The sequence below is a fragment of the Anolis sagrei genome, chromosome 2 (assembly GCF_037176765.1).
Source record: "Anolis sagrei isolate rAnoSag1 chromosome 2, rAnoSag1.mat, whole genome shotgun sequence".
NCBI lineage: Eukaryota > Metazoa > Chordata > Lepidosauria > Squamata > Dactyloidae > Anolis > Anolis sagrei.
In genome coordinates, this window is record NC_090022.1 from 23,285,342 (window position 1) to 23,297,744 (window position 12,403).

A 12,403-nucleotide genomic window follows, 5' to 3' on the forward strand; every position below is an offset into this window, starting at 1 on the left:
CCTCCAGATCATTTGCACATTTACAGGAAAAAAAAGAGATTTTATTGGAGAAAAAAGACTTTGTTCTTCAGTCTGGAATCAAACCAGCAACATGTAAATCACTAGTAACATCCTATTCTATGCTGTTCAACCAACTGAGCTATCAAAGGAACAAGTCCAATTTTGCCTTGGATCTTTTCAATTTGGATGAAGCTTCCTTTAGAAACAGATAGCTGTTTACCCGTAGGCTATGGAAGTATGGAAGTAGAAATTTAATTAAATCTACTATGTTTTGCATTCTCAATAATAAGACCACAATTTTCCTGTTTTCGGTTCCCATTCCCAGCAAGGAGTGATTATTTTAGCAGAGTCAAGAAGCTTCTACCAGTTGTTGTTGTTTGTTACTTGCCTCTCCTCAAGGTGTGGTCTGACACAGTTCAAATATCTAGAAAAGACATAAGACCATTAGAATACATATACTAATAAGGCTCTATTTTGTAGGAACTGACTTCAAGGAGTCCCAAATGTGTCCTCTCCTAGCCTACCACCAAGCAACTACATTGTTGCCACTATAAGCAAAAAAACAGAAGCGATGCTGAAGAATATATCTAGTCTCATGTAGCCAATGCCTTTAACTTACACTCTCCCTAAAGACAGGTTCGCAGTTTGGGAGTTATCCTGGACTCATCGCTGAGCCTGGAACCCCAGGTTTCGGTGGTGTCCAGGGGAGCTTTTGCACAATTAAAACTTGTGGGCCACTTGAGCTCGTACCTTGGGAAGTCAGACTTGGCCACGGTGGTCCATGTTCTTGTTACATCTCGAATAGACTACTGCAACGTGTTCTATGTGGGGTTGCCTTTGAAGACTGTTTGAAAGCTTTATGTAGTCCAAAGGGCAGCAGCCAGACTGCTCACTAGAGCGGCATATAGGGAGCACACAACCCTCCTGTGGCGTCAGCTCCACTGCCTGCCAGTTTACTACCATACACAATTCAAAGTTCTGGCTTTAGCCTATAAAGCCTTAAACCAGTGGTTCTTAACCTGTGGCTCCCCAAGTGTTTTGGCCTACAACTCCCAGAGATCCCAACCAGTTTACCAGCTGTTAGGATTTCTGGGAGTTGAACGCCAAAACATCTGGGGACCCACAGGTTGAGAACCACTGCCCTAAACGGTTCCAGCCCAGTTTACCTGTTCAAATATATAGTGTCTAAATCCAGGGAAGTCATGCTACCCATCTATCCTGCCTTGGTCAGACCACATCTGGAATACTGTGTCCAATTCTGGGCACCATAGTTGAAGGGAGATGTTGACAAGCTGGAATGTGTCCAGAGGAGGGCAATTAAAATGATCAAGAGTCTAGAGGACAAGCCCTATGAGGAGTGGCTTAAAGAGCTGGGCATGTTTAGCTTAAAGAAGAGAAGGCTGTGAGGAGACATGATAGCCATGTATAAGTATGTAAGAGGAAGCCACAGGGAGGAGGGAGCAAGCTTGTTTTCTGCTTCCCTGGAGACTAGGACACGGAACAATGGCTTCAAACAACATGAAAGGAGATTCCATCTGAACATGAGGAAGAACTTCCTGACTGTGAGAGCTGTTCAGCAGTGGAACTCTCTGCCTCAGAGTGTGGTGGAGGCTCCTTCTTTGGAGGCTTTTAAACAGAGCCTGGATGGCCATCTGTCATGGGTGCTTTGAATGCGAATTTCCTGCTCCTTGGCAGGAGGTCGGACTGGATGGCCCATGAGGTCTCTTCCATCTCTATCATTCTATGATTGTATCTCCCTCTATGAGCATGTTAGAAGGTTAAGATCGTCTGGGGAGGCCCTGCTCTTGGTCCCACCCCCTTCACAGACGCAACTGATGGAGATGAGAGACAGGGCCTTCTTGGAGGTGGCCCTCAGCTATGGAATTCCTTCCCTAGTGAAATTAGATCAGCCTCCTCCTTCCAGACCTTCAGGAAAAAGCTAAAGACATGGTTGTGGGACCAAGCTTTCGGTCAGTAACAGTGCAATAAGAGAATACAGAATGCTACAATGACAATTGGAATGGCCTCATATTGTGGCACTGGGGTTTTAAAGTTTGATATGTTTTAGCGATTAATTTAATGTATTTTTATTTGATTTTATGTATATTCATGTTGGCACCAAATTGCTGCCTCTATATGGAAGCTGCTCTGAGTCTCCTAAGGAGTGAGAAGGGCAGGGTATAAATACAGCAAATAATTAAATAAATAATAAATAAACTGTTTGAAAGAATGTCATATTAGGGGCGTGGCAAGATGTTTTTTTAGTTTGAAATTTTTGAAATTTTACAAACTCAAATTCTTTTTTTCTCTTTTTTAAAAAAATCTTAAAATATCCAACTTGCATGAAGAATTTGAAAGTGTAACACAACCTACAAATTAAGCTAAAAATATTTCTGCTTTGGAGACGAAGACATGGAGCAATGTATTCAAGCTGCAAGAAAAGAGATCCCAACTAAATATTATTAGGAACTTCTTGATAGCAATGGAGTATGCTGCCCCAGAGTGCAGTAGAAAAGTCTTCTTCCCTGAAGATTTTTATACACAAGCTGGATGGCCATCTGTTTTGAGTGTTCTGATTGTGTACTCCTGCATTTAAAAGGCATTGGATTGGACGGTCCTTGTGTTCTCCTCCAAGTCTTTGACTTCCAAGAGAAAGCCTGAACAACTGTCTGCTAATTCATAGCTTAATTGCCATTCCATAAAAGAGCTTGCCAACTTACCCTGTGGCCACTAAACTTTTCCAAGGGACCTTTGGGAAGTGATATTTTGAGAGTGACATATATCTCAAAGGAGCCAACCTTTGTCACTTCCATTTACCAGATGTGAAGGAAGTATTCTGGTAACTCAGAATTTTATAGGGAGAGTCATTTAGCTTCACACCCAACTAGTGCCACACCCAAACTTAAAAGGAGTGACACCATACCTCAGGCATATGCCTTCGATAGCTCAGTTGGTAGAGCGGAGGACTGTAGTAGTGCTACTAAAGTGATCCTTAGGTCGCTGGTTCGACTCCGGCTCGAAGGAAAGGTTTTTTTTGTTGCCAAAAATAATCAGCAAACAGCGCAGTGCCAGCAGGTGTGTCCATACATGATAGTAAAATGAGTTTGTGCTTAAATAAGCCTGTAATGTCAATATCAACATGAAATTTGGGCAGAAGGACACAGAATCTATCATCTCTTTTCTATTCTAATATTTTACAGTGTTATAAAATAACAGTATATTGTCGAAGGCTTTCATGGCCAGAATCACTGGGTTGTTGTAGGTTTTTTCAGGCTATATGGCCATGTTCTAGAGGTATTCTCTCCTGACGTTTTGCCTGCATCTATGGCAAGCATCCTCTGAGGATGCTTGCCATAGATGCAGGCGAAACGTCAGGAGAGAATGCCTCTAGAACATGGCCATATAGCCCGAAAAAACCTACAGCAACCCATAAATAACAGTATACTCACATGCAAATGTGAGTAGATCAATAAGTCCTGCTTCTGCATGAAGGTAACAGAGCTCCATGCAGTCATGTTGGCCACGTGGCCTAGAAGGCATCTACGGACAACATCGGCTCTTTGGCTTAGAAATGGAAATGAGCACACACACACACACACCCCAAGAGTCAGACACAACCAGTCTTAATGTCAGGAGAAACCTTTACTTTCTATACCAGGGGTCCTCAAACTAAGGCCTGGGGGCCGGATACGGCCCTCCAAGGTCATTTACCCGGCCCTCGCTCAGGGTCAACCTAAGTCTGAAACGACTTGAAAGCACACAACAACAACGACAATGCTATCTCATCAGCCAAAAGCAGGCCCACACTTCCCATTGAAATACCAATAACTTTATATTTGTTAAAATTGTTCTTCATTTTAATTATTGTATTTTTAAATGTTTTTGCACTACAAATAAGATATGTGCACTGTGCATAGGAATTCATTCATTATTTTCAAATTATAATGCGGCCCTCCAACAGTTTGAGGGACTTTAACCTGGTCCTCTGTTTAAAATGTTTGTGGACCCCTGTTCTATACTGTATAGCTGGCATTGCATCACCTGACATCCATTGGGAAGTAACATCCAGTAATGTAAGGACCAAGACATTGACATCTCCGGGCCATCCCTTGATCAGATATCAGCCAGCAAGCTAACACCTTAAATCAAGAAACAGATTCCGAAGATCTACAGAGACACTCGCAGGAACACCTCAGCATGCGAGAGTCCAAAAGTGGCAGGTTAAAACCCAGATCCTCAATCAGTGGCTGATACCAGAAACTCCCTCCTGGGCACACAGAAGATTAGGTGGGTTGTAAGACACTGAACAGACGTTTCACCTGCAACTATGGCAAGCACCTCAGAGGATGCTTGCCATAGATGCAGGTGAAACGTCAGGAGAGAATGCTTCTAGAACATGACCATATAGCCAGAAAACCTACAACAACCCTATTGTTCTATTCTTTCTCATTCAGGAAGATGGGAGAAGGGGCATTTAACCCGAAGGTGGAAGCAGAGCAGAGCATGAGACCTGGTACTATAACAACATGGAAGAAGAGGAAGAAACTGAAGTAGTAAATCTATAGTCTCCCTGGATAAGCTTTGCAAGTTGTGGCAAGAAATCCTTTTAGCATTGCAAACAGTAGTAAACTGCTAGTCTATTAGGTCAGCCAAAGATTTTTGCACACAGCCTTTTCCCCTTGCCTTAATGGGAGAATACGCACCCCCATGTCCTGCCCAGAGATACAATGAAAATTGGAGACCCAAGGCCATCCCTTGAGATCTGGCAACCCTAATAGGGAAACACTATAATCAGACCTAACAGTCAGGAAGGCCTATTTCCTCCACACCCTATATTTTAGCTATTTATGCTGTTTTCAAGCACCCAGAAGCATCCAGCTGCTGATAAAAGAGATTACAGGAAGGAAGCCCCAAGCTGTGGCCTGTCCTAGCAAAGCAATTATGCTTATTTTTCATAGCTACACTTCCTGTGCACATTTACCTGGGGCCTAAAATAATTGACACAATAGGACTCAATTTCAAACCAACTCAAGTTCGAGTAGTAAATCTATTACTTCCTGCCTAATTTTAGACTGTGAGTCTGCAAGCAAGGAATTACATTGTGTTGTTGAAGGCTTTCATGACTGGAATCACTGGGTTGCTGTGAGTTTTCCAGGCTGTATGTCCATGTTCTAGAAGCATTCTCTCCTGAGATTTCACCCACATCAATGGTAAACATCATCAGAGGTTGGAAGCTAGGCAAATGGAGTTTATATATCTGTGGAATGTCCAGGGTGGGAGAAAGAACTCTTGCCTATTTGAGGCAGATATGAATGTTGCAATTGGCCACCTTGATTGGTATTTAATAGCCTTGCAGCTTCATAGCCTGGCTGCTTTCAAAACCTGGCTACCAGTATTAAAAAAACTTTAAAATTAGGACAGTAAATAAAGGAGAACACCTTGTTTCCAGACATGAAACAATTAAGGCCAGCTAACACCTCCCAAAAAAGGATTCCCCCAGGTAAGAAGCAGCCAGGCTTTGAAGCTGCAAGATTGTTCACTGCTAATACTTGTAGTTGTATACTATATTTGTATACTGCCTTTCTCAGTCAATCAGCGACTCAAGGAGGTTTATAACAAGTCAGTACACATAATAGCAAAATACAGATTAAGCATTAAAACAATATAAAACCACAGTAAACCACAGTAAAAACAATAGAACCAACATCAACGGGATTTTTCACATAAATATTCTGGGTTATATGACTGTGCGAAAGGGCTCTGGATTTACACTGCCATATAATCCAGATTATCTACTTTGAATTGGATTTTATGAGTCTATATCGCCATATAATCCAGTTCAAAGCAGATAATCAGGATTTTATATGGCAGTGTCGATGGTACCTTGGTGTAAAGCATATTTGGAATGGAGAGAAAGTTATTTTCCTGGCTGCAAAATGAGCAATTAAACCCACCCATCTGTTTACATGGAGTTGCAAAGGTTTTGGAAATCCATGGTGTGTCCAAAGTCGCTTGCACATGAAGACACGCCCCAAAGAAACATGTGGCAACTCCCTATGGCTGTGATTTATTCTCAAACTGAATCCATGATTTATTCTCATTGGATTTCGCAAATGTTCACCTCCAAAGGAGATGGGAGAAGGGCCAAAGGCAATATAATATGCTTCCCAAACCAAGAACTACTACTCCTGGCAAACAAAATGCACCATTGAGCCAAATAACCTTTTACAATACTGCACTCTCAGGCTGATAAGTTTTAGCTATTTTTCTTACAACTGCAAATCCTGGCATGAAATGGTCCAGCTTTATCAAATTGGAAGGGAGGAGGAGGACTTTTAAAAGATTTGTGACTTAACTCCTACTTTTTCTCCTCTTCCCAGCTGTTCCTCTCTGAAAGAAATGCAACTGCCCAACAATCTATATAAATAAAAATGTAATGTTTGTTTGTGGAATTCACATAACTCAAAAACCACTGGACTGATTGACACCAAATTTGGACACAATATATCTGTAAGGCCAACAAGTGACCATCACTCATAAAACACTGAAAAACACAGCGGAAGAGATTAAAAATCCCAAAAATAAAAAATACATTACAATGCATGTGCGAAACCACACACACACACACACACACACACACATATACATGCAAACACACATATATACACATATACACAAATATATATACACACACACACATAAAAGACATATACACAGACTGAGCCACAGCAACGCGTGGCAGGGGATGGCTAGCGGTGTAATAAAATGGTATCCCCTTCCTTATACACAATCACAAAATCAAGGTTTGTGTTTTCCTACTATATATGTATTTCCCTAAGCCATGGGTAGTTGAATCCCTGATTATGGTGAACCAACTATCGAAGCAGATAAAATACTATTTCTTAATTTTAATGCATATTTGTTTAGTAAACATGTATGTTGTCCAGGCTTTTAATCCTCCTAAAAGCTCCAAGGTGAAATAGTGTTTAAATAGTGTTTTTTTTAAAACACTATTTTTTTAAAAAAAAAAACTTGGAAAATCAGAAAACATTAAAATTGACAATCCAAAGTATTTAGGCAGCGAGATACTTCATGATCTCATCTACACTAGTTTCCAGGTAATAGCTTTCTTCTGATTTTTGGACTGCTGTTTCCATTCTGATGGTAAATCTCAAACTATTTCAATGTCTTCATCATCAAAAAGCCAATAACCTCTGATTAACAGCAAGTCCTATTTTGGTGTGTGATCATGTTCCTTCTGGCTGACAACACAGAATATTTCAATTTCTTCAATATGTTGGTCTGCAAGTCCCATCATCCCTCCCCATTGTCAAAGCTAGTTAGGGCTCATGGGTACTGCCATTTTCATTTTCTCCACCTTCAGAAAATGTATCTATACTCTGAAATTAATACAGTTTGACTCCACTTTAACTGTCATGGCTCAATGCTATAGAATCCTAAGATCTGTAGTGTAGTGTGACTCCAGCACTCTTTGGCAGAGAAGGCTAAAGACCTTGTAAAACTACAACTCCTGTGAATCCATAGTACTGAGCCATGGCAAAACAAGTATCAAACTGCATTCACTCTACTGCAGTGTTTCTCAACCTGGGGTCGCAAAGGGGTGTCAGAGAGGTCACCAAAGACCATCAGAAAACACAGTATTTTCTGTTGGTCATGGGGATTCCATGTGGGAAGTTTGGCCCAATTCTTTCATTGGTGGGGTTCAGAACACTCCTTGATTATAGGTAAACTATAAATCCCAGTATCTACAACTCCCAAATGTCAAAGTCTATATTCCCCAAACCCCATCAGTGTCCACATTTGGGCATATTGAGTATCCATGCCAAGTTTGGTACAGATCCATCATTGTTTGAGCCCACAGTGCTCTCTGGATCTACGCGAACTACAACTCCCAAACTCAAGGTCAATGCCCACCAAACCCTTCCAGTATTTTCTGTTGATTATGGGTGTCCTGAGTGCCAACTTTGGTTCAATTCCATTGTTGGTGGGGTTCAGAATGATCTTTGTTTACATGTTAACTATAAATCCCAGCAACTACAACTCCCAAATGACAAAATCAATCCCCCCGCCAACCCCACCAGTATTTAAATTTGTGCACACCGGGTATTTGTGCCAAATTTGCTCCAGTGAATGAAAATACATCCTGCAGATCATTGTTTACATGGCGATTCATGTATTAAGGGGACATGGCATTAGGAAGGTTGAGAACCACTGCTCTACTGCATAGAGATGCACCCTTGATCTACTGCTGCATCATCTTTAGATGAGCAGTGAGCTCTAAGAGACATCTAGTGGCAAAGTGTACAATTGCAGTGGAAGAACATACATGTTTTTGGGTTGCTTTGAGTATTCCGGGTTGTATGGCCATGTTCCAGAAGCATTCTCTGTGGACATTTCGCCCACATCTATTGCAGGTATCCTCAGAGGTTGTGAGGTTTGTTGGAAATTAGGCAAGTGGGGTTTATATATTTGTGGAATGCAGGTAGTCTGTGGTTTGCTCTTCTCCATACTCGCACGTTATGGATTCCACGTCGTGGCCCCATTTTTTAAGGTTGGCTCTGCATCTCGTGGTGCCAGAACGCAGTCTGTTTAGAGCCTTCCAAGCAACCAGAAGGGATAACAGATTTGACAAGAAGCAACTGGAAAAGCTAACACGATATGAGGATTTAAAGATTGATCCGCAAGGACTCTGGCACAAGCCAGTAAAGGTGGTTCCAGTGGTGATCAGCACACTGGGTGTAGTGCATAAAGACCTTGGCCTGCATGTAATAAAAAAAAAAGGGGGGGACGCTAACAAATCACCACCTGTCAGTTGCAAAAGACCACCCTACTCGGATCTGCATGCATTGTTTGCCAATACATCACACAATCCTAGACATTTGGGAAGTGTCCGACGTGTGATCCAATACAAAAGCTTGCACAGTAATCTTGTTTGCTGTGTACCAATCTTGTTGTGTATCTAATTATTATTATTATTGACACAAAAGCACAGTATGTCACAGCAAACAAGATCTATATGCTGGATTTCGTATCAAAATCACAAATCGAACACTTCCCAAGCGTCTAGGACTGTGTGATGTATTTTCGAATGATGTGTGCAGATCCAAGTAAGGTGGCCGTTTGCAGTTGATAGATCGTGATTTTGTCGATGTTTATTGTTTCCAAATGCCGCTGAGATCTTTTGGCATGGCACCCAGTGCACCAATGACCACTGGGACCACCATTATTATTATTATTATTATTATTATTATTATTATTATTATTATTATTATTATATCCCGTCACCATTTCCCTGAAAGGACTCAGGGCGGCTTACAAAGGCACTCCAGGGTGCATATAAAACATACAACAGGTAAAAACAAAAACAAGTCACATAAAATTATAGCAACAACCCCTGTCAACACATATAATATAAAATTAAAATAAAACAATTTTAAAACAACAGTATATATGTAAAACTAGCTGTAGATAATAATAGTAGATAATAATAGTAGATAACAACAACAACAACTGACAGCTGCAAAAGGCCACCCTACTGGGATCTGCATGCATTATTTGCCTATACATCATAGTACAAGACACTTGGGAAGTGTCTCATACTTCCCAAGTGTCTTGTACCTCCCAAGGGACCTCACAACCTCTGAGGATGCTTGCCATAGATGCAGGTGAAACATCAGGAGAGAATGCCTCTAGAACATGGCCATATAGCCCGAAAAACCTACAACAACCCACTTGGGAAGTGTCCAACGTGTGATCCAATACAACAACCAGCATAGTGACCTTGTTATTTGAAACACTAATCTTGTGTTTCAAATAATAATAAGCGAGCTGTAGGCTTAAAATCTTGTTTGAGAGTTGGACGATGACTCTGGATATATCAGGATCCAAATTCCTACTCAGCCATGGAAACCTTATAAAACTACAACTCCTATTATTCCATAACATTTAGCATAGTGGTTAAAGTGGCATCAAATCTGTTAATTGTTTTTTTAATTTGGAATATGTGGCCCGCCCATTGTCATCTCTATTGTGATTGTGTCTATTGGAATTTTTATTTTATTTTATTATTACTATTATTATTTTATTATTATTTTAATGTCATTTTGATAATGTTGTTGTCTGATGTATATGCTTTGATTTTATTGTCCGGGCTTGGCCCCATGTAAGCCGCTCCGAGACCCCATCGGGGAGACGGTGGCGGGGTAGAAATAAAATTTATTATTATTATTATTATTATTATTATTATTATTATTATTAAATCGCATTTATTCTACAGCATAGACGCACCCTTGGATATGGATATCATGGGTTCGATCCTCCACTGAGACACAAAACTCCTTTGAGTCAGGGCCCTTCCACACAGCCATATAACCCAGAATATCACGGCAGAAAATCCCACAATATCTGCTTTGCACTGGATTATCTGAGTCCACGCTGCCATATATTTCAGTTCAAAGTAGATAACGTGGGATTTCATACAATTGTGTGGAAAGAGCCTGAGTCTTATTCATATTCCTGTAGTTTGGTGAGACACCAGCAAATACCCTTTGGCAGAGAAGGTGAAAAACCTTGTAAAACTACAACTCCTGGGATGCCAAGGCATTCAGCCATGGAGGTTAATGTAGCATTGGACTGCATTGATTCTACAGTGTAGATAAGTGGTTCCCAACCTTTTTTCTGGCCATACCCCTCCTAAGCAGCTCTAAACACCCGGTGCCTCCCCTCCTGGATGCTAGGAATTGTGAGAATTGAAGTCCAAAACATCTGGAGGGCCGAAGTTTGCCCATGCCTGGGTGTAGCTGCATCCTTTCTTCCTTCCTTCCTCTCTTGCACATCTGGGAGGCTTGGTCTCCTGCAGCCGCCAGAGGGCCCTGGGTATCGCTTTAGGAAGGAGGAGGAGAGGGGAAATAGCCCTGCTCTCTCCTCTGTGGATGTTTCCTCTGCTCCGGGCATCTGGCTTTGAGCTTCCTGGGTGACTCGGATGCAGCCTTAGCAAAAGGACCAAGATAGATGTGCTCCTCCTGCAGCAAAGGCTGGGGCCCATGGCAGCATTGGGGAGACCTTTGCCACCCCCCATCTTTGCCGAACCAAGGTGGGGAGCTGTTCTGGCCTGTCACTTCGCCATTGATGCTAGAGGCAATGCATTTGAGCATGACAGGGGATGGACATACAAAGGTTATTATAATGGAAAGGGGGGTGATTTGGGTTGTCTCTGCAAATGCCCACTAAACAGATGCTTTATGCTTCCTTGCAGGCTCAAGATCTGCAAGATGTAAGCTCAAATGACTTGCAAGATTCAGCCTCAAGATAATGGAATCTTTGTGATGTGAAAACAAGCAGAAGTAAATAACTTGCTAAACATAAGGTGCACATGTTTTGATTGGTTGGTGTCGGATAAATGTAGTTTCTGGTTGCTTGAGAGTTACTATTAAAAATAGGCTTAACTAATGCTATAGCCCAGGCATGGGCAAACTCTGGCCCTCCAGGTATTTTGGACTACAACTCCTACAATTCCTAACAGCCATCTATGCTTGCCATAGATGTAGGTGAAACGTCAGGAGAGAATGCTTCTAGAACATGGCCATATAGCCCAAAAAACCTACAACAACCCAGCCTACCGACTGTTAGGAATTGTGGGAGCTGTAGTCCAAAACACCTGGAGGGCTGAAGTTTGCCCATACCTGGGCTATAGCCCCATACTATACCTTACCATAATGTCTGTGTTGACGTAATAATACTGAAAGCAACTACAGAGAAACTGACAAAAGGGATGCCAAAATCCAATGTTATATATATATATATGTGTGTGTGTGTGTGTATGTTGTTGTTATTTGATTTTATTGAATATATGCACTTACCATGTGTTTACCTCTGTATCTATATTTCAACGTTTGGATTGTGTGTTTACATGTTGTAACCCGCCTTAGGTCTGCATGTGGAGAAAGGCGGGGTGCAAATATCTTAAATAAATAAATAATAATATTAAATGTGTGGTAGACTCTCAGGCCCCTTCTACACTGCCGTAGAATTCATATTATCAAAGCAGACCATCTTTGTTACCAGCTTTAAATTGGATTATATGAGTCTGCACTGCCATATCATCCTGTTTAAAGCAGATAATCTGGTTTTCATATGGCAGTGTAGAAGGGGCCAAAGTTAACACCTGAGGATTGGTAGCTGCCAGATAACTGTAGCTTTTGGTTGCTTAAAAAGAAGCCTCACTAATACTATATCCCATACATTCTGTATTGACTTGTAATGAGTATTGAAATACAGGAATTAAAAACAAATAAACTTAATGTAACACAGTTTTTACTGTAATATAAAAACAGCTTTTTTAATTTAAAGAATTATTTATTTGGCATTTTTTGCCAGTTGCTTG

The 12,403-nt window shown here is 41.2% G+C and overlaps 1 non-coding gene across 1 annotated transcript; it reads left to right on the top strand.

Annotated features, from left to right (window-relative positions):
* The first annotated feature begins 2,935 nt into the window (after positions 1-2,935).
* Positions 2,936-3,024, top strand: TRNAY-GUA (transfer RNA tyrosine (anticodon GUA)). The gene is given in 2 exon segments: positions 2,936-2,972; positions 2,989-3,024. It is a non-coding gene; the product is annotated as a tRNA-Tyr (tRNA).
* The last annotated feature ends 9,379 nt before the right edge of the window (positions 3,025-12,403 follow it).